This window comes from Aethalodelphis obliquidens, unplaced genomic scaffold, assembly GCF_003676395.1.
Source record: "Aethalodelphis obliquidens isolate GAN/ISIS:26980383/991018 unplaced genomic scaffold, ASM367639v1 scaffold97, whole genome shotgun sequence".
Lineage (NCBI taxonomy): Eukaryota > Metazoa > Chordata > Mammalia > Artiodactyla > Delphinidae > Aethalodelphis > Aethalodelphis obliquidens.
This window is the reverse complement of record NW_020838041.1, coordinates 394374-416882: the sequence shown is the minus strand read 5'-3', so window position 1 is coordinate 416882 and position 22509 is coordinate 394374. Positions and strand designations below refer to the sequence as shown.

General features: G+C 39.2%; 1 long non-coding RNA gene across 1 annotated transcript; it reads right to left on the bottom strand.

Annotated features, from left to right (window-relative positions):
• Positions 1 to 14230: 14230 nt before the first annotated feature.
• On the bottom strand, positions 14231 to 22145 carry LOC113614471 (uncharacterized). Its single transcript, XR_003430649.1, has 3 exons — positions 21903 to 22145; positions 14644 to 14777; positions 14231 to 14574 (listed from the first exon to the last, which is right to left on the bottom strand). It is a non-coding gene; the product is annotated as an uncharacterized LOC113614471 (long non-coding RNA).
• Between the last annotated feature and the right edge of the window lie 364 nt (positions 22146 to 22509).

The window sequence follows — 22509 nt, the reverse complement described above, 5'->3', positions numbered from 1 at the left end:
CCCTGTCTACCATGAGCATTTCATTCATACCCTTTATGTTTTCCTTATTAACAAAAAGCCTAAATATCTTCTCCCATGTTTAGAAGCCATCTATTTTCTGTTCACTACTGAATAAAACCTGCCCAACTTTTTAATTATTTTTTATAGAATGTATAAATACGCATGTTTGTATGAGTGTGTATTTGCATATTAATTCTACGTTGTTCATATATGTTACATGTATACACTTCAAGCTTGTGACTTGTCTTTTCACTCTTAACATGGTACATTTCAATGAACAGATCTTACTTTGAAAGTAATGAAATGTATGAATTTTTTCCTACATTTCCTACACCATCCTATAAGGATGGTGCTGTTTGTATCTTGCTAAAAAAATCCTTCTCTTTCCTACGTATGCAAATTATTCTCATATTTGTTTATTTAACCATTTAATTTTTTTTTCCTTTTGGTTTTAAATCTCTAAACTAAATGGAATTAGTGTGTGTGGGGGGATATGGGATGGGAATGCAGTTTCATTCTTTTTCGTATCACTAATCAGATGCCTCTGTAGTTTGTCCCCTGTTCTGATTGCCGGGTCCACCTTGAATTACATTCCCTATGTGTTCACAGGTCTGTTCTATTAGTCTATTCCTGGTGTGGCCACACTCTGTTAAACTGAGTATTTTTATATCTGGTGGTAGAGGTTGTCTTGGTGTCTCTGCTGAGCACTCACMTCCCTTGCTGTGGTCCTTCTCCCCTTTCTCCTCAACTCAGGCCTCCCATCTGTCTCCCTTTTCTCCCCCTCCCACCACATCTTCTTTTCCCTTCTCTTTCCTCCCCAAAGTTCTTTCTCCTTATTTCTCCCTCTCCCTCTTTCCCCTGCCTCTTTCCTCTTTATTCCCATCTTCTCTTTCCATTAATTTATTCTTGAAATAAAGAAGAACTCATTTGCCTCCCAAAGAAACTTGCCTCTCAAAGAACTGAGGATGGGAGACAAAAAGCATGAGTGGAATTTAAGTTGAGGGAGAAATTACTTCCAAGAGCAATAACTCCAAAAGGAGGATGTAAACAGGGATCCAGAAATGATTCTTAGAGTAGATAGCATTTGAGTTGAGACTTAATGGGACAGCGACCTTTTACAGTGCTGTCTCTGGGGTCAAGTCCTTCCAAGTAGGCGCAACACACTAAAATCAGTTCCAGGAACATAAAGAGTAGATGATAATGAGCATGCAGTGAGTAGAGCAGGTGAACTCGTGCATAGGGTAAGGTGCAGATCGTGGAGGGGGTGGGTCTCAGGTCAGCAAGGGAGAGTGACCTTTCCTTGTGAACCATGGGAAAATCACAGAGAGATAATGTTATGATCAGATATGCACTATAAGAAAGTTATTTGACAGCAATGTGTTGGATAAACCAAAGATGAGAGCATTCGGAGTCCAGTCCGGGAGACCCTGAGCTTGTATTAAAACAGTCTAATCAAAAGGTAGGAAGGGCTTATACTAGGGCCTTGGCTGCAGGTATCAAAATAATGGACACCTTCCAGACCCTTTGAAAAAATGGAATCAATCAGTTTTTATGATCATGGGCCCTGGAAGGGATGAAAGACCACACTGAAGCCTTGATCCCAGGACACTGGGCAGTTATCAATTCCGTTTACCAGGACTAGATGGGAGTTTCCAAGAAGTGAATGAAAATGTGTGTCTGGTCCCTCAAAGGAGGAGCTGATGCCATACTTTTTGGTCTGGAATCTACCTATATAAACAAGATACAAATAGCACCATCCACAAAAGAAAAAAATGCATACATTTCTTTATATTAAAAGTAAGAACTTCTGGGACTTCCCTGCTGGTCCAGTGGTTAAGACGCCACACTTCCACTGCAGGGGGCATGGGTTTGATCCCTGGTTGTCGGGGAGCTAAGTTTCCACATGTAAGAACTTCTGTTCATTGAAATATATGTATGATGCTAAGAGTAAAACTGTATTGTAGAGGAAGCTAAGGAGAAATTTACTGCCTCATTGAATGTAGTCAAAATTGGAGTCATCATCCTACAATTAGGAACAGGCCTGCAGGGCCTTTTGTCCTTGGGGAAACTAGTGTCCTTCTAGATCCAAGGCTCGATGCCAGGGCAGGGCATCGAGGAAAGGGCAGTGGGCTGCCCATGTCTCTAGTCCTGGGTTAACGGGCAACTGGGAGGATCAGTGTGTCTAGTGTCACCTATTACAGAAGTCAATTCACAGGAGGACTAAAAAGAACCAGTAAATTTGATAATCCAGAGTTTATCATTAAATATGGAAAGACTAGTGTCAGGCGTCTCTTTGGGCATAAACATTAGATTTCAAAGGTGAAGATTTCAAAAGATTTGAAAAGTGAGTATGGAATGAGGCAATGTAGCATCTGATGTACATGACTCTTGATAATCTGAAGTTGATACAGAGGCAGCTAGGATGGGACGAGCCGGGGGAATGGCAATATAGATCATCGTTTTGAGAACGGGGGAAACGTGTTTGTAGGTCAGATGATCAGTAGACGAAACGAATTTGAAGCAGAGGCTGGTAAAGTTGAGGAGGGGGTGTGAGGCTGTGGAACCAAGAACACAGGTGGGGCCTCGTGTAACAAAGGATGGGGGAGAAGGAGACCCAGCGGAGGAAGGAGACCTGAAGGAGGAAGACACAGATGGACCCCGAGTTCGGGAGAAGCTGGCCAAGGAGACACATGGAATTATCTTTCTCTCAGTGAAACAGAGGAAGAGTCATCTGCAGAAATAGTGAGGGGTGGAGTGGGCTGGACCACTGGGAATCACGGAGGATGGCAAACAATAGTTTGCAAAATGTGACGGAGATTTAATCACCCACCTGTGGCAGAACCCACAAGAACCTGCTTATTTCTCTTTTCTTCCTGTCGTTGTTGTTGTCCTGTTATTGCTTTGGTTTTGCATAGTTTCAGATTTACTTTCCTAATAATATTGGCACTGAATAGCTGAGGGAAAGATTTTCGTTTTCGGCCTCACTGCTTATAAAATACGTTAATAGGCAAAGATAGAAATCAAAGCCATCTTTTTTTTTTTTTATGTGAAATTACAGAGTACATGTTTAAAAAACAAGTTTTCCTTTAACTCCAGACGCAGACCTAAATCTTAAGGGGTATAAAAAAAGGTTTCACATGGGAAGCTGGATTTTTAAGCTAATGAATGCAACTCTATTTTTGATACTATGCTGTGTGTTTATATAAAATAGAGGAGCATTTTAGGCCAATTAGTGGCTTGCAAACCCTATACTTTTTCCAGCAAGGGCTAAGCTTGACGAACTTGAGAAGTTAATACAGAAAAGTGTTGGCAGTGAAATCGTGCGGTCGGGTTGATTCGAGGCAACAAAGCTTGAGCATAAATTAGTTTTTATTTGTTAAAAGAAAAACAAACTCTGTTTGTTTTTGTAATACAGTTTGTTAGTTCTTTTAATTTGGGGGAAAATTTGGGGAATTCCAGTTCTCAGAGAAAGTGAGAGGCTCGGGCCAGGGTGAGCCAGGCCCCAGCTCCCAGGCCTGTGTAAACAGCCACATGCGTCTCCCTAAATATACCTCGGTCAGAGGCAGCAGGGCGGGCCTGTTATGCCTGGACCTCGACTGAACCGAGAGAGCCAGCCAGGCAATGATTGTGGTGGGGGCCACACTGGATTATTCAGACCACCAAAGGGAGCCCCTGGCACGGCCCCTGTCCTCCATCCGTCTTACGTAGTGGCCGCGGAAACCCAGATTTAGAGGATGATGTTGCATGATAGAATTTGGAGATCCTGGAGTCCTTTCCCTTCATTTTGCAGATAAGAAAAATCAAGGGGAGACCTGTAGCTTGTCATCGTCAAAGCAGAGCCGTGCAACTCGAGACAGACTCAATTCCCAAGTCCAAGTCTCTTTGCCGTAAACTGTGCCCATCAGCAGCCTTCTTTGTGTGGTCGGCCACGTGAGGACGGGAGGGGTTCTTTGAGCCCGGCTCTAGAAAAAATGACATACGTGAAAATCAAATGACTTGTAGCCCAGCTAATGGTAAACCCCTGTACATTCAGAATCCGTGTCATCGTTGAGCCCTTCACCCAGGCCTCAGCTGCAACTCCCAGCTGAAACGAAGCTATCCTAACCTTAACTCTATCCCTAACCTTAACCCTAATCTTGGGGAAACTTTATGTGGTTGTTGCTCCATCTTTCTTACTTTTATGAGTTGGTAAAAAATCTCAGGATTTGTGGTGTAAGAGTTTCTTTAGAAGAAGTCTGCAGCTAGGGTTAGTTCAGTGTTGTTGTTGGTTTGGGGGGGTTTTCTCCTTAGGGCTCACAAAGCACTCTCACATTTACAAAGCCCTGGAGACTCATGACAATACTGTAAAGTGATGTGGTGGAAATTGCTAGTGGTTCCCAAAGTCTATTTTCTTTTTTCTACAATAGTAGAATTCCTGTATTAATTAGTCAGGGTCCTCCAGAGAAACAGAACCCATCGGATACAGAAAAAAAAACATACAAGAAGAGATTTATTATAGGAATTGCTTCACAAGGTTATGGAGACCAAGACGCCCCATGGTCTGCTGTCTGCGGGCTGGAGACCCAGGAGAGCTGCTGGTGTAATTCAGTCCAAGTCTGAAGGCCTGAGAACCAGGAGTTGGGCAGGAAAAGATGGACCTCCCAGCTCAAGAAGAGAGAGGGAAAGAATTCACCCTTCCCTTCCTTTTTGTTCCATCTGGGCCCTCCGTATACTGGGCAGAGCCAACCACACTGGTGAGGGAAGATCTCTTTACTCAGTCTACTGAATCAAATGCTAATCTCTTCCAGAAACACCCTCACAGGCATCCCCAGAAATAATGTTTTATTGGCTATCTGGTATCCCTTAGCCTAGTCAAGTTGACACATAAAATGAACCAACACAATCCCTGATTTTTATACGGATACAAAAGAAAGGCCAAACATCCCAGGCTTCCTTGCCACCATAGATAGCTAAGTTCCGGCCAATGGGATGAGAGGGGAGGTAATAAAATGTAGGCAGACAATGTGTGCTACTTCTATGTTATGCCATTGAAAGGCAATGGCAGTAAAGCAACTACACTCCAACAAAAATTAATTAAAAATAAGGGCCATGGCAAACCCTTTCTCCCTTTCCACTTCCCACGAGAATATACCTAGACTAGTATTGAGGTGAAGAAACCTTGTTCTAGGTGATGCCGATAAATCAGTAAAGAATAAATGCAAAAGATTGTGATTTTTATAAATGTTAATGATTGTGTGACCTTGGGTACATCATGTAATCGTTTGAAGTGTGTTTCCTCAATTTAAATTTGAGAGACAAACAGCTGCCTTGAGGAATATGATGCCAACTAGAGGGGCAGTGTATAAAGTGCCCATCACGGTGTCATTGTTATCGCCAACAGCAAGCTGAGCCTGGTTTGGGGAGCTGCAGAGGGGGAAGGACTGGATGCGGAAGGTGGAGAAGCTAGTGAGGGAGGGGTTGGGATTCAGAGACCGTGGTCAGCATCATCGCAAGGCTTTCCTCTCCTTTGTGAGACCACTGCGGGGGTTTCCTTAGTGAACAGACAGGACCCTGTGGTTAGTGCTGGAAATCTTTGTCCTGAATTCCCAGTAACAGGAAGAGTGACTCAGTCTCCAGCCTCAAAGGATGGAGAGGCTGAGTCTGGTTTGGAACTTCCTCCCTTAAGTCAGGATTGGTCTGGGAACTACAATAATAACGCTGAGTGTTGGGATGATTCATAGACATCAGTGGGCCCAGCGACGGCAGGGTGGGTGGGAGTGAGGCAAAGGCAAGGAGAGGATTCTGGCAACAGCAATTTTTATTAGCCTGGTGGTTTGAGCTAAGTTTTAAAGGCCAACGGACCTAAGCGTGAATACCAGGTCTGCTAGTTTATTGGTACCAATTTCCACATCCTTAAAGGGGATAATAGGTACCTGTTGAGGACTGTTAATAGCCATCATCGACTGAGTTCCGATTACGTGTCAGTCACTCTTGTAACTATTTTTTGTATATTATTTGGGTAATCTTCCCAACAACCCTTGGGAGGTAAGAACTCTCGTGATTTCCGGGTTACAGATGAGAAAACTGGGGCTTGAAGAGGTCAGAAAATGGACCCACCTTCAAACTCTACTTCTGGGTTGCTTTTCCATTTAGGATTAAATGAGAAAACCTAACATGCTAGCATAGTGCCTGGGTTATTGCCTTGAATAAATGGTAATTTTTAAATATTATCCCAATTTTAGAGATGAAAAAATTGAAGCTAAGAATGGCATAGTAACTCTCCCCAAATCGTACACTGTGCTGGTACAACTAGGCTCAGACTTTCAGCTCTAAAGGATTTTCTACCCCTGCATCTGCCTTGGCACCAAAAGGGCTGTTTGAAAGCAACCTGCTCACCCAGGATGGACTGGAAGGTTCACCCAGCTCTCAGAGGTCAAGAGGATACCCCGGCTCTTAAGGACATGGCCTCATGCTTCTCAGAGAGGATGTTTTCGTTGTTGGATGCATCTTAAAACAGCAGCCAAGAGCAGCCTCCATCCCACCGCCCTGCCTGCCCCTCCTTTCCAGGGACTGCTGGAGCCACATGGTCTCTCGCTCACTTCTGTTTATGGAATTTCTCAGCCAAGAGAAAAACCATTAGGTGTCTAGTTGCAAGTAGAAAGCATCCAAGAAGCTGCCTATTCCAGTGGAAGCTCCTGCCAAGAACCTTAAATAAACTTGGTGGAGGGAAGATGTCTAAACCCATTCTGTACGCAGTATATTTCGTTTGTTAGATTAATAGGTAGAACTTGATTTCATCTAATTAATTAGTTTGGGATCTAAAAGCAGAGGAAAACGGTGGGCTTTTTTTCTTCCCACTTCTGATTCTCTTTGTGGGTTTCTTTTGGGCAGAGAAGCGAGTCAATACATTACTGAGGATAAAAGAAAAATCTCTCTGAAGAGTTAAGCAACTCTTTATTTATATTTTTACCCAAAGGTGAGAAGTAAAGTCAACAATTTCTCTATGATCAGTGGCTATGCCCAGCAGTAGTATGGATAGAAAGGAAGACTTGAGCATGTAAGAGGAAAAAGTCAATACAGTTAAAAACTATAATGAAACATGTAAGATGCTTAGCCTCCATCTTAAAAAAAAAAAAGTCTATTGTGTCTCTACAATACTTTCAGAAGGAAACTGAATCGTTTTACCCTCTTTTAAAATATATACATATAATAAGGTAGAATCCTCTTATGTTTTACATGACAATGAATTTCATGCCAGTTGACGGATGCCCCACGACAAGGTGCATTAATATAAATGACTCGCACTAAGCAGGCTGACACTTCTCGCCCTGCAAAGTGCCCCCTTAAAGATAAGAGGATGGGCAGGAGTCAGGCCAGCCCTGGTTCCTCACAGCTGAGATAGGGGAGAGTTGGCCGGGAAGTAGAGGAGAGCAGGGTTTGACACCTTATCTTTATGCAAAATTTCTTTTCGCAGAATACAATGCACACCAGAGAGAGAGAGCAGACCTCCCCTCTACACGTTTATTGAAATGCTCCTGGAATAATTTTTGGAAGAACCTGGATCGAGTTCAAGGCAGATGTTGAGATTTTCTGGAAAACCAGAAAGTAGTAAGAGATCATTCTGTAAGGAAGGGTCCGATAGACCAAAAGGAGACGCCCCAAGAAGACAAGGCAACAGTTAAAATTTAAAGAAAGAAGCAAACACAAAGGAAGTAGACAGTTGGATATCTAAAGAGTGAGATGTTAGTGTATGTAGTCAAGACAAAAGCAGTGGACGGTTATCTGAGTGGAAAGCAGGAAAGATTCAGGAGGGCAAATAAAACCCTAAATTAAGTGGCAGAAAAGTTACAAACACAGAAGCAATGAAAGGTCCAAAATCCAAGCTGTGAAACCAGTAGGTCCCAAGTGCCAGTCAGGAACAATGTATCAAGGAAACTTACAGTACTTACAGCTGATAAAACGGATCCCCTTCTCCTGGGACAGCAGCAGTTTAAAGAAGAGAAAATGCATCTGTATAAAAAGCAAGGTCATTTTGCCTCTTGGCACAAAGCTGCGGAAAAAGGGAGAATGCTTGTGAAAGAAAAAAATAAAGAAGAAAAGAGACAGTTCAAGACAACCGTCTCCCTCTCTCGGGCACGTTTTTCCTCGTGGCGACTTCCTCTCCACCAGTCCTGGGTGAAATAACAGTCCTCAGCGCACAGAGTGGAGAAGCCAGAGGCTCCAAAACAGAGGATCTGCATCGTTGGGATCTATAAATCAGAGGCCACAGATAGGCAACAGTGAGTCTGAAGTCAATACAGGTCATTAGGACAGATGGATGGATCCTGCTCTGCAGACCACCGACACTTGATCCACGTGACAAGTGACCACGTGGCCAAGGAGCCCCGTCTCTGGTCAGGTCGAGCTTCCCAGCGTGTTCATCTCATGAGCTCAGAGTGAATCGAAGTATTAAAAGGCAACTGTGATGAATAGCAAACCGAAGAAGCTGTAGTCTGCACAGGCTTCCTATCCCTGCGGGTGACCAGTCTCGAAGTTCTGTGGCCTCAGGACCCTGTGAGGACGGTGGGGGTCAATGTCAAGGCATGCCAAGGTGTCCACCTCACCTGGTTGGGAAGCTCTGCCTTAGGGGATGGTTTGAGATCTCCTGAGATAATTACCTTCAGAGGCAGACGACCACACAGTGAAAGCAATGGATCTAAACAAATGTCAAAATTAAGTAAAAAGCCCTGGAAACTACTGTATAGAGACTGAGACCAGCACAGAGTAAGGTGATGTTTCAAGTGAAAAGTATAACAGAGGGAAAGAAGTCATTGTTTCCCTGAGTAGTATAAAGACCTTCCTCTCCCCTGAGTAGAGTACAAAGACCTTCCTCTTCCCCTCCCCCCTCCCCCTCCCCCTCCCCCCCCCCCTCATCCTACTCAGTGGTGGAAGTTACAGTGTATAAATGTAAAGAAACAGAGGCAGATGAAGCAAAGAGCAACCTAGCAGACCAGCAGCAACAGTTTCCTGGGACAGAAGCAGGACCGGTAACCGTAGCACAGAGATGGTGTAAAGCTCAGGCTGCTGGGGTGTTTTCTCAGGCCAGAGCCATGTTTTAAAAATAATTAAATTTGAGTGCTTTTAGGGGTATGCATTTTCCATGTTTTTGAAACTGCCACCCTTAATATTTTATCAACCGTTTTCATTCCTTCTTGTTATTTTCCTAAACTCTGAAGGTATTAGAGTTTGCAAACTCCAGCTCTTGGGCATTTTTAGAGGCATAATCTCCTAAGATGATCAGCCCAGCGGAGATAAGCTTGGGCCCAAGGGAAGGAAAGTACAAAATCAAGACCACAACTAGCTAGCATGAGACAGAAACAATTCCTGGGAAAGAAATAGTGTTACTAAGAGCTACCATACAGTTTCAAATTTTTTAGGATTAAAACACACACAGATTTATGCATACGTATTTTCTAAAAACTATACTTTCTAAATTATCTTTATTGGACATGTTGCTCGTTTACCATGTTATTTTGTTCTCCTCAATGACAAATTCTTTTGTTTCAAAAGGTGTCCAAAGAGGATGTTCAAGTTGAAGTACCTAACTTACATGAACTTAACCTACCACCTGATAAAGGTCTAACAAAGTCATAGCCAAAGTAGGCAGAAAAGACCCTTGACTGAGTCTTCCAAGTAGCCAAAATGCATTGCACAGAAGGGCTTCCGTGCACATGTTTCTGTATCTGTGAGATGCTAAGCCTTTTGCAACACTGTTCTGATTTGGGAAAAAGAAAAATATGACCAACCTGGAGCTCCTTTTCTGCTTTTTGCCTAGAAGGAGCTGGTGTTAATGTGGGATAGATGAAAGGATATACTTGGAAGGATTAAAGGCTTGGGATCTACCACTGGAAGCTCTGACCCCCAAAGAGAACTCCATTCCCAGGGGTTCCTGCTGTCAGAGCAGTGAGATAGGAGTGGATTTCTGTAATGGGTGAGTGGAGATGTCAGGCTGGACCACTTTGGGGAGATTGTATGGAAGACAGTCTAGAAAAAAAATCATTCTCCACAGAAAGAATATGATTGATTTACCTAGTAGTGCCATTCTTAAGTAAATGTGGGTGAACTCAATGATGTAAGGTATCAGCACACACAGAAACCTGTAAAGCAGGCGTGTCTGAATGCACCATCGAGTTTACTGACATAACAGGCATATAAATTTTAGCATTTAGAAGCCATCCACCCCTCTCCACCCCAGCCTCGAGCAGAATAAAACCATTGCAAAGGTTTTAGCACAACCTGGTGGTCATTCTACGGTGTAAGATGAGATGAGGAAAATAATTCAAGTACATGCATGTAAAAACACTTCAGTGTGACAAAAATTATCCCAGAGAAAATACAAATCATTCCCATGAAATTTACTGTTTGGCATTACCTAATAATAAAATATGAGTCTGCATCAGTAAAATAAAACATACAATTTCTCAAATTTGTTTTTATTCAGCACTCATTCCGAAAGGGAATATACATTTTGGATGAAAAAGTGTCCTGAATTGAAAATGGATTCTTCACAGACTTTTTTTTTTTCCTTTTACTCAGAGAGTTATTTCCATAGAATTAATTTTAAAAAATAATTTTAAAGTTAATAATTTGGTCTTCGTCAAAAAAATAAGAATTTGCAGTTTAAAAATAAGTTAATGCATTTTTTTAAAGAGAGAATGTCTTAGGAAGTCCAAATTTAAACACTGAATATTGATATTTTGTTTCACTAATAAATAAACATTCCTCTTAGAGCGATTAAAAAAAGTATAAAGTAATTGTATAACTTATTGGCCTGGTTTTCTCACCCTAGCACAGAAAGCCCACTGAATTCATTTATATTGTATATGTTTATAAGTTGTTGTTGTTTTTTTTTTGGCACGTTACATGATGTCTTTATTTTTACATGTTGATCTGGCAAAATTTTGTATATTGATTTTTTTTTAAATTTTCATTTTATATTGGAGCATAGTTAACAATGTTGTGTTAGTTTCAGGTGTACAGCAAAGTGATTCAGTTATACATATTCATGTATCTCTTGTTTTTCAAACTGTTTCCCAGTTAGGTTGTTACAGAGTATTGAGCAGAATTCCCTTGCTGGTTATCTATTTTAAATAAGCTTTATCAAAACATTTTCTAGTTCTCACAAAGCAAGGGCTAGAAGGGCTGATTTGACTGAGATGCTCAAAGAAGATTTATTTTCCAGGGAGCATTTAGGGACTTATTTCCTCTGAGACTTTAGATTATAAGTTATTGGGGTCAGAACTGTTTAAGTCTAAGAATTTTAAATCTTCATTAAGATTTTTTTTATAGTTTTTGAAGAAAGTTTTTATCAAGGGAATATATAAACAAAGAATTTCCATATTCCATTTATTATGAACCCATAGCCGTATGTCTTTGGTGATCTTTACATTTTCTTTAATGATGGTATGATTTTTAAAGGATTAAATACCACTTTTATTTCTAAATTAATGAATTAGTATTACTTTTTGAGTCAGTGATCTGTTAAGAATTACTATTGAAATAGACTATTTTGATAATTGAAATATGACTATTTTACTGAAACTGGAATGGAATATTTACTTAGCTCTCTGTAATAGGCCCAGTGATGAAGAGCTACACACAATGGAAAAAAAATGTGAAAGCTTGTTTAATGCTACAAAAAATATATACTTTCCATTGGTAAAACTTAGTTATTTGGGAGGTTATTTGCATCTGTATAATTTATACACATTCATGTGTATAAATGCTTCATTTATTAAAAATGCAGATTCTCATGAAAAAAATTCACCAATGTTTTAAATGCCTATTCAGTAGTAAAATCACTTCACCGAGACCCTGTAAAATGTATGACACATTGCATTATCTGTACTATATATTGCACTGCAAGGATAATAGCAGTTTTGTTAAAGTGAAATTGCTAAACATGCACCCCAGTGAAAGTGAAAGTTAATCACATGTTTATTTTTGCACATGTCTGATGGAAAAAAAAAATCCAAAAACCTCCAGTTATGACTTCTGGGGCATTTTTTTCATTAGCTGTTTCAAAGGAATCCCCATCTCTTATCTTAAAACTTGGTAGGTACAGTGTGAAATTAATTTTAGGCGAAGTAAGAAAACCAGGGAGAGAGGGCCTAGAACCGGATGTTTCCCTCCAATACAACAATGTCCAACCGAGAAGCCCCCGAAAGGGCCATGCTGAGTATATTTAGATTCCTGCAGTCCTTCCTCCGAGTTCGTCTCTGAATTCCCCTCACTGACCCCTCCCCTTCCTGTCCAATGGCGGGAAGGCCTCCCCAGGCTGCAGGCTGAGTGCCGCATGAGCAGCTAGCTCTGCTCTCTGCCTGGGTTTGTGGCAGACCACAGAGACCCCCCTGCCACAAATTTGCTTCCTTCCAGTTAATAACACTTGCATTAAAACGTCCCCAGAGACTACCATGTGTCAGGCGCTTGAAATACAAGAGACAAGCTCACTGGGGCATGAGCTCTGTCAAGGTGAGCCCTGGTGAAAGCAACACACAGGGGTGAAAGGACACCATGGAGGGGGTGGCTGGACATCATCCATGGGGGAGAATAGCACAACTTTTGTTCTTCGAGATGGGTGACTTGGATGAGAAAACATGGTAATGAAGTTGAGGATTATCTATTTCACCATCAAGTCAATATTTTACTTGAGGTTGATATAAATTTATACAGGCAGACCTCTGAGATATTGTGGCTTCAGTTCCAAACCACTGCCATAAAGCAAATATGCCAATAAAGGGAGTCACATGCATGTTTTTGGTTTCCCAGTGCATATAAAATTTGTTTACACTATACTGTAGTCTATTAAGGGTGCAACAGCGTTATGTCTGAAAACATGTACATTTCTTAATTTAAAAATACGTTATTGATAAAAAATGCTATCATCCGACAACCCAGTGTTGCCACAAACTTTCCATTTGTAAGCAATGCGGTATTTGCAAAGTGTAATAAAGCAAAGCACAATAAAACAAAGTACATCTGTACATAAGAAAAGTAAAAGATGACTGACAGCATTTAAAATACTTAGCGACCACTCCAATGTTCTCGCTACTGCAAGTTTCTACAGAAAAGTTACATAAATAGATTCAGACACAGTTCTTCTTTTCGAGGAGATAGGTTTCCTGAAAGAGACACTTGTATAAAAGTTATGATGGGATATGACACATAAAAACTGTGCAGTGAGAGTAAGATGAGGGGGTGATAAACTCTAGCTGAAGTAATAAGAAGATACTTACAGATTTAGTGATATTTAGGATGTGTCTTAAAGGCATAGAAGTTCACCAATCAGTGAAAAGAACTTATTAGGTCACCAACAAAGGACAAAAGTCTAGAGTTGGGCAAAGGAAACATAGATAAAAACAGACGATATTAGGAATAGGACAAAAAGGTCATTAATATGCTCGGATAACTTTTCCCATCATAAAGTATCAACATGAGGTGATTAAAAATGGAGATCCTGAGAATAAATTAATTAATAAAATTCTTGTTAATAAAATGATATTTTAGAGGGAATAATCAATGTAAGATAGAAAATGAAGACTCTCAGAGAAGAGACCAAAAAGACAATGAGATTTAAAAAAAAAAAAAAGATAAGGGCTAAGGGCAGTTTCTTTTGTCAAATGAACAACAGATCTGCTTCTTTCAGATGATTAAGAAAAAAACCCAGAGTTAGATTACACCAACTGAGGAAAACAAAACTACTGATTTTAAACATTAGCTATTAGGTGTTAGAAAATTCTTCTGAATTCTTCAGTTCAGCAGGGCTCTGGATTGCTCACCTATGAAAGAACAACGCAGTGAAAACTGCATGAACTAGTTTTTTTGAACTTTTTATTTAAAAAATAATTTTAGTAATACAAAGATTGCAAAATAGTAGAATCCCCGTGTAACTTTCACTCACTTTCCCCTAATGTTAACGTCTTACATAGTATAATATAGTAAATTGATTGTAACCAGGAAACTAACACTGATATAAAACTGTTAACTTGGGCTTCCCTGGTGGCGCAGTGGTTGAGAGTCTGCCTGCCGATACAGAGGACACGGGCTGGTGCCCCGGTCCGAGAAGATCCCACGTGCCACAGAGCGGCTGAGCCCGTGAGCCATGGCCGCTGAGCCTGTGCATCCGGAGCCTGTGCTCCACAACGGGAGAGGCCACAGCAGTGAGAGTCCCGTGTACCGCAAAAACAAACAAACAAACAAAAAAGAACTGTTAACTAATCTAAAAAAAAAAAAAAGACAATGAGATTTTTTTTAATAGCAAAGTAAATAAAAGAAAATTAGAGAATTTGTAAATTCAACACAAAAAGAAGGTAATTGTCACCCCTGCCTTCCCCCCGCCCTCCACAAACAAAGAAGAATAAGATGAGGGAGGATGGGGAAGAGAGAGACAGAGAGAAACTGAGAATTAAAGAGAGAATGAAAAGGAGGAAGGGAGGAAATCAACAAAGACATAATTTAGGGAAATGTCCCCAGACAGAAAACTATTAGTTTCCATATGAATGGGCCTCTCAAGTGACTAAAACAGTGACATTAAAAAGCAAACAAACAAAATAAAACCTGCCCACATCATGGCACCTTATTGTGAATAATAGATCCTAAAATATCTCAGGAAGGAAAACAAGAAACCTCTGAAACCAGGTTATCAGGAACCAAGTGGCATCAGACTTCTCCGAAGCAACAGCCAATGCTGGGAAACAAAAGGGCGATGCCTTTAAGAATCTGAAGGAATCTAATGGATGTAGAAGTTCGAACGAGCATCCCTAAAAGAAACCAAATATATGGAAGAGAAATTCAAAGACACAGTAAATGAAAAACATCATGAAAAAGTAAAATCTAAATATAAAAGTTGAAAGTGCAGACAGCCCAGAAATAAGCCCACACATATATGGTCAATTAATATATGACAAAGGAACCAAGAATATGCAATAGGGAAAGAACCATCCCTTCAATAAATGGTGTTGGGAGAACCGGACAGCCACATGCAAAAGAGTGAAACTGCTGTTGTATGCCATACACAAAAATTAACTCAAAATGGGTTAGAAACTTGAACAAAAGACCCAAAACCGTAAGACTCCAACAGAAAACTACAGGGGTAAGTTCCTTGATGTCTGATCTGTCTTAGTGATGATTTTTTTTTTTAATTTGACACAAAAAGCAAAGGCAACAAAAGCAAAAATAAACAAGCGAGACTGTACCAAACTAAAAGCTTCTGCACAGCAAAGGAAACCATCAACAAAATGAAAAGGCAACCTACTTAAAAAGGGAAAATATTTGCAAATCATATATATGATAAGGTGGTAATATCCAAAATATATAAAAAACTCATGCAACTCAATAGCAAAATATCAGTCAGACTGAAGAATGGGCAGAGAACCTGAATAAACATTTTCCAAAGAAGACATACAGATGGCCGACAGGTACATGAAGAGATGCTCAACATCACTAACCATCAGCGAAATGCAAATCAAACCCACAATGAGATATGACCTCATACCTATTATAATGGCTATTATCAAAAAAACCCAGAAATACCAACTGTTGGCGAGGATGTGAAGAAGAGGGAACCCTCATGCATTGCTGGTAGTAAAGCAAACTGGTGTAGCCACTATGGGAAACAGTATACAGGTTCCTCATAAAATTAAAAATAGAGCTAAAATATGACCTAGCAATTCTACTCCTAGATATTTATACAAAGGAAATGAAAACTAACTCAAAAAGATATATGCACCCCCATGTTTATTGCAGCATTAATTACAACAGCCAAGATATGGAAACAATCTAAGTGTCCTCCAGTGGATGAATGGATAAAGAAAATGTGGTATATGGATACAAGGGGATATTATTCAGCCATAGAAAAGGAATTCTGCCACTGTGACAACATGGATTGTTCTATAGGATATTATGCTAAGTGAAATAAGCCAAATGGAGAAAGATAAATACCATATGATCTCATATGTGGAATCTGAAACAAACAAGCCACAACAACACAAAACAAAACCCTAAGTCATAGATACAGAGAACAGATCGGTAGTTTCTAGAGGTGGTTGAGGGTGAGAAGGGTGAAGTGGGTGAAGGGGATCAAAAAGCACAAACTTCCAGCTATAAGGTAAATAAGTCCTGGGATGTAATGTACAGCATGGTGACTATAGTTAATAGTACTATATTGTATTTGAAAGTTGCTGAGAGAGTAGAACTTAAAAGTTCTCATCACAAGAAAAAAGATTATATTGTACACCTGAGACTAGCATATTGCTATATGACACATTTCTTAATTAAAAAAAAAAAGAAAACGGTACACACTGTGTCCCAGGAAGACTTCATACAGAAAGATTAACACCATGATTAGGTGGGATGAGTTTTTGAATTTCAAAGTTCAAGATAGAATCGTGAAATCATCCAGGAAGAAAATACAATTGGATGCTAAAAAGAAAAACTAGGTTCCGGTTGGCTCCAACATTCCACAGCAACAATCAATGGCAGAATTCAGTGAAGCAGAGTCCATAAAATTATTTGGGATCAAAACTGTGTCTCTTAAATTTTCTGCCTCCTGCTTGCTGTCTTTCTAGTATACAGCTAACTTTGGACAGTCTCAAGGATCAGGTCAGAGGGAAACAACATCATAAAGAATATCTGATAAGACCCACTTGACAATGAAATCAAGCCAGTTAAAGATTAACCAAAGTAAGAAATTCAGGAGTAGGAAAGCCTTCAAAAGGACCCTAGACCCTTACTCAATTTAGATGCAGGTCTAATGCAGTTCTTGCAGGCTTGATATTGTGAAATTAGCAATACAAATAGGAAAAACACTGAGAGGTGGAGAGAGACAAAGCTGAAGAAAGTGTGGATATGAGAACTCATCTTGAAAAGCAGGAAGACAAAGAACAGTAAGTGGTGTTAAAACATTTTGAAGGTTTTATGATCCTTCTTTGCCTTAAGTTAACATGAAGTCATTTAAATTAATATATACAGTAGAAAAAAAAAAGATAATTTAGGTATAGGTTAAAATTTTTTTCAACTCATTAAAATTCCATTTTTTCAATAAATTTAACTGGATTAAACATAATCCTTTGTTTAAAAAATAAAAAATCTATATTTTGATTTGTATTTTCAAATCTTTATGTTTTTCTAAATTGTTCTACATTTTTTCTAATGTAAAGAAAATCCTTATTTATTTTGGCCTCCTTCCCTCCTTCGCTTTCTCCTTCCCTCTCTTGGTAACTTCTATATATATGGAGAAATGGCTAGCATAATATTCACCAAAATATAATGTTCACTTTGAAAGTACTTTTAGGGACTTTTAAAAATTTAACTGTTTTTCAACTAGGTAACAGATTCACAGTTTAAAATTCAAACAGTTATGCTAAGACATACAAGATCCTACCCGTGTTACCATTCCCCCACCAGCCCCAACAGGTAAGTACATAATATTCCATTGAAAGGGAGCACCTTAGGTTATTCCAGAAGCCTATAGATGGACACTTGGGTTGCTTCTAATAATTTCCAGTTTCATAGGAAAATGCAATAATTTGTACACGTGACACCTTGTAACTGTACAGCTATTTCTGGAAGGAAATCTGGAGATGTGGGGTTTCTAGGCAGAAATGGAAATGCATCTGTAAATTTGGTAGATGTTGCCACGTTGCCCACAGTAGGGCTGGTGAAATCGTGAGGGTCCTCAGTCCCCAGACCTCCTGTGTATCTCCCATTAAGAACAGTTAGGTCAATGTTGTCTTGATGTGCATCTTTCTCATACGACTGAGACTGTGCATCTCCTGTGTTTAGGCCTTTTGTAGTTCTTGTTCTGTGAACTCTCATTCTCCTTTGACCAATTTTCGATTGGATTTGGGGTGATGTTTATTTTTATTGGTGCTTTTCTGTATTGCTTGCTTTTATATAATAAGAATGTGTCAATTTTATAAAACAAAACTTACTGTAAAAAAGCATAAGACCACAGAGGAAGAGTTTGGCTTGGTAAAGTGTAGAAAAACCCTTTCTGAGATAGGATAGGAGCAGGAGAATGAGTAAGGTAAGGATAGAAATATATTTTTAAATGCATAAGAAGAAATTTAGGTGAGTGGCTTTTATTTTTGTTTCTTTTTTTAGTAAATGAATCAATGGCATTTGATGGAAGTAGCAGCTATGGAGATGTCCAAGTCGGGAAGAGCACCAAGGAGGCTGGTAAAGGAAAATAATCCACTCATCATATTGTGGTCCTGAATCAAGTTTGGAACCACACATATTTAATGATGCCAATAGGTAAGTTTTTGTTTCTTTTTTTTTTAATTGAAGCATAGTTGATTTACAATGTTCTGTTAGTTTCAGGTGCACAGCAAAGTGATTCAGTGAGATATATATATATATATATTCCTTTTCAGATTCTTTTCCATTATAGGTTATTACAAAATATTGAGTATAGTTCCATGTGCTATACAGTAGGTCCTTGTTGGTTATCTGTTTGATATATATTAATGTGTATATGTTAATCCCAAACTCCTAATTTATCACCCTTGCCCCTTGCCCCTTTGGTAACCGTGTTTGTTTTCTATGTCTATGGGTCTATTTCTGTTTTGTATGTAAGTTCATTTGTATCATTTTTTAGGTTCCACATTTAAGTGATATATGTATTTGTCTTTCTCTGTCTGGCTTACTTCACTTAGTATGATAATCTCTAGATCCATCCATGTTACTGCAAATGGCATTATTTCACTCTTTTTATGGCTGAGTAATATTCCATTGTATATATGTACCACATCTTCTTTATCCATTCCTATGTCAATGGACATTTAGGTTGTTGCTTCCATGTCTTGGCTATTGTAAATAGTGCTGCAATGAACATTGGGGTGTATGTATCTTTTCGGATTACGGTTTTCTCTGGACATGCCCAGAAGTGAGATTGCAGGATCATATGGTAACTCTGTTTTTAACTTTTTAAGAAACATCCATACTGCTCTCCATAGTGGCTGTACCAATTTGCATCACTAATCATTAGAGTAATGCAAATCAGAACTACAATGAGATACCACCTCACACAGGTCAGAATAGCCATGATCACAAAGTCTACAAATAATAAATACTGGAGAGGATGTGGAGAAAAAGGAACCCTCCTAGGCTGTGGGTGGTAAGTTTTTAAAAATAATATTAGTTCCAAGCAGAGAAGTTACAGGTGTGGAAGTGGGAACAGAGATAGGAGAAATCTGACCAATGCAGGCTTAATTGTCGGTAGGGCAGGAGGGCTGGTGACCAAGGTGGTGGCAGGAACTGGGGATGCTACTGGCAAGTATGTGAAGTGAGTGCACAAAAAGGAGAAAAGGATCAAGACAGGAAGGAGGACTAGAGTTCTCCATGGGGTAACCAGAAATTCCAGACCATACCCAGTTATCTTTTCTTTTTGTTTCCTTTTGTAAAAATTCATATCAAAGTATGTCTTTCACTTGTAATAATTTCAGCTGCTACATAAAACACAAATCTCAGATAATATTCCCAGAAAGATATCTTATATGTAAATCTCCACATGTGAATATGTAAATTTAGAATTACTTTAAATAATGAATTGCCTACAAAGTGCATCATCTTGCAATGATAAATAAAATTAATCTCTTCCTTTAACATTGTATACATGTAGGGTTGATTTTATTTCTCAAATTCACATGTTCTCTGAAAGACTTCAGGACATTGAATTAAAACATACTATAAAATCTGTAGGGAGAAACAGTGAATTTTAGTAATTTGACTAAACTTGTCATTGATTTGACTGATTTTGACTTTTTTTAACTTCCTGCATTTAAATTGTGAATAAATATTTTGCTACCTCTTGCAAGAACAAATAGAGTTTATTTACCACTGACTCTCGTCAAAGAGAAATTTGACTTCCATGATTTAATGCGACTTTAAACAAAGAGAAAACTGCCAAAGCCTGTTTTATTTACAAAAATAACTTGTTTTGTTTAAGAAGTCATTTTATAAAAGTAGAACTGACTGTGAGCTCAGATGAGAAACATTAGACTGTCTGAGGGGAAACCCACATACTTGCACACACACTGAAAAATCCAGACTAAAGTATACTGCATTTATATCACTGATATGTATTTTCTCTCACAATTCACATGACTCTAGCTATTGAAAAAAAGTGCTCCTTGGATGTTGAACTAACTGTGATCCCTTATGGTGTACTTGTGTCCTCCAAGATGGATGCAGAGTTCTTTAGGATTATTAGACATTGCAAGATAGTGTGGGAGAAAAGGCAAGATGAAGATTCTAGGTCCTAGGACAAAGATCTGATGGATTATTAAGACTTGTAACCTAATCAGAGTGTGTCCGCTGGAAAAGAATAGTGTAAGGGAGATACAAACACATGTTTTTAAAAGATGATGTAAAAATAACCATTGCTAAAATGTTCCACAGAGCGTTACCTTAAATAGCTAGCTAACTGTTCTGTGCTATTATCTATGAAGACCCACCGCAATGTATGAGAAACGATGGGAGATTTATCCCCCAAGTCAATTCAGAGTAACTCAAAGCAGTTACTAGATGGCCAATGAGCAAGTTTAGCTTTTATTTCTGTTAATTATAATGAAATTATGCAAACGTTTAGTTTTAAATCTTCTGCAAATTCTTTGTTTTCCATCCCCGTCTTTAGGTTAAGTTGTCAATGCAATGAAAGCAAATAATTATTAAATATAAATGGAAACCCCTTTATAAAGGGATTTACTACATGTCAATTTCTTATAAATGTAATAATTCAATTCTCCCCTTTGTATTCTATAACATAACATATGACAAAAGTCATGCAATATAATTCATGAGGGATAATTTAGTCTGAACTAAGGAAAAATCTCAATTATGGATTACCAGGAAAAATTCTCAGTGTGCAGTTATCTAACATCTTGAGGAAACCCCTTCATCAAGCCTGTGTTAACCAATGGTGGACAAGTTCTGTGGGTAACTCAACTCCATCCCATCTTTCATCCCAAATATTGACAACTTTCATCCCCAGCTCACAGAGTGTCCATGGTAAGATTGCACAATGCATAAAAATTCAAGAGCATATTTTTATTCTTTGACAGGTCATCAGCCTCTACTGGTGGGATTTGCCTGTTATACCTAAGAGTTACCATTGAGTCCAACAAGTTCTCCTTTCCTGGAAAATTAAATATAATATCCCAGAGGTCCCACTTTTACTAAGGTAAAAAGGTGCATATGAGTCAAGAAAGCCCTGCTTTTTCTAGAGAGAAATGCCTGTGTTCTTTTACATAGATAGTCCACTTCCAGGTCCCTGGCATCCTAAGTTTGGGGACAGCTACATCAGAAGAACTGAGCTCCCTTGGACTCACTCACTAGAGAGAGAGAAGGACTCATACGCTCCACAAATGTGGTTTGCATTTTATGGTGCCCTGTTAATGTGTTTCAAAATCTGATAGATGGGTGCTCTGACAAACATACTGAAACGTGATCTAAACAGTAAGAACATGTTCTGATTACCAAACTGAGAGACAATGGAACAATGACATTTGTGATTTATTGTTGGGTTTTATTTCCTGACACTCTGGTGATGAGGTGATCTTCGTTTATATACATTATGGGAAAAATCCTTCCCCAGGGATGTTTAAGAGTGTGTTTATTTTTGTAAAATAACTTCAATGTTGTGAGTTCAGCTAAGCTTACTACATCATACAGCATTGCTGAGAGCCTATATTACACGTGGTTTTGTTTTTGTTTTTAATCACGGGATAAAGAAAAGACAGAAAATAAGTTTAGACTATTTTTTCCACTAATTTTTCAAAACACATGAACAAAGTTGATACTCAGGAAGGCAGAAGAGCAGAAGGTTATAAACACAGCCTATGGTGCCAGGAAGAGCTGGTGCAAATCCTGAATCTGTCACTTACCAGATGTGTTGGAAGATGCCAGGCACCAAACTTTTCCAAGAATCACTTCCTCATCTATAAAATAGAGATATAAGAGTACAAAATTTGTCTTGAGAAACAAATGCAGATAAAATAAATAAAATGCCTGGCATGAATTATGCCTCAATAGTTGTTAGTTATTATAGTAATAGTATTTTTATTTATTAAGAAATGATACAGGGACTTCCCTAGTGGCTCAAGTGGTTAAGAATCTGCTGACACGGGTTTGAGCCCCGGTCCAGGAAGATCCCACATGCCGCGGAGCAACTAAGCCCGTGCGCCACAACTACTGAGCCTGCGCTCTAGAGCCCGCAAGCCACAACTCCCGAAGCCCACATGCCTAGAGCCCGTGCGCTACAACAAGAGAAGCCACTGCAGTTAGAAGCCCGCGCACTGCAACAAAGAGTAGCCCCCGCTCGCCGCAACTAGAGAAAGCCCCCGCGCAACAACGAAGACCCAAGGCAGCCAAACATAAATAAATACATTCATTAAAGAAAAAAAAAGAAAAGAAAGAAATGATACAGGTTGTATACCCTTTGATTGGGTTAGTATTGATCCGAGAAAATGTAAAGAGAAATGTAAAGAGGTT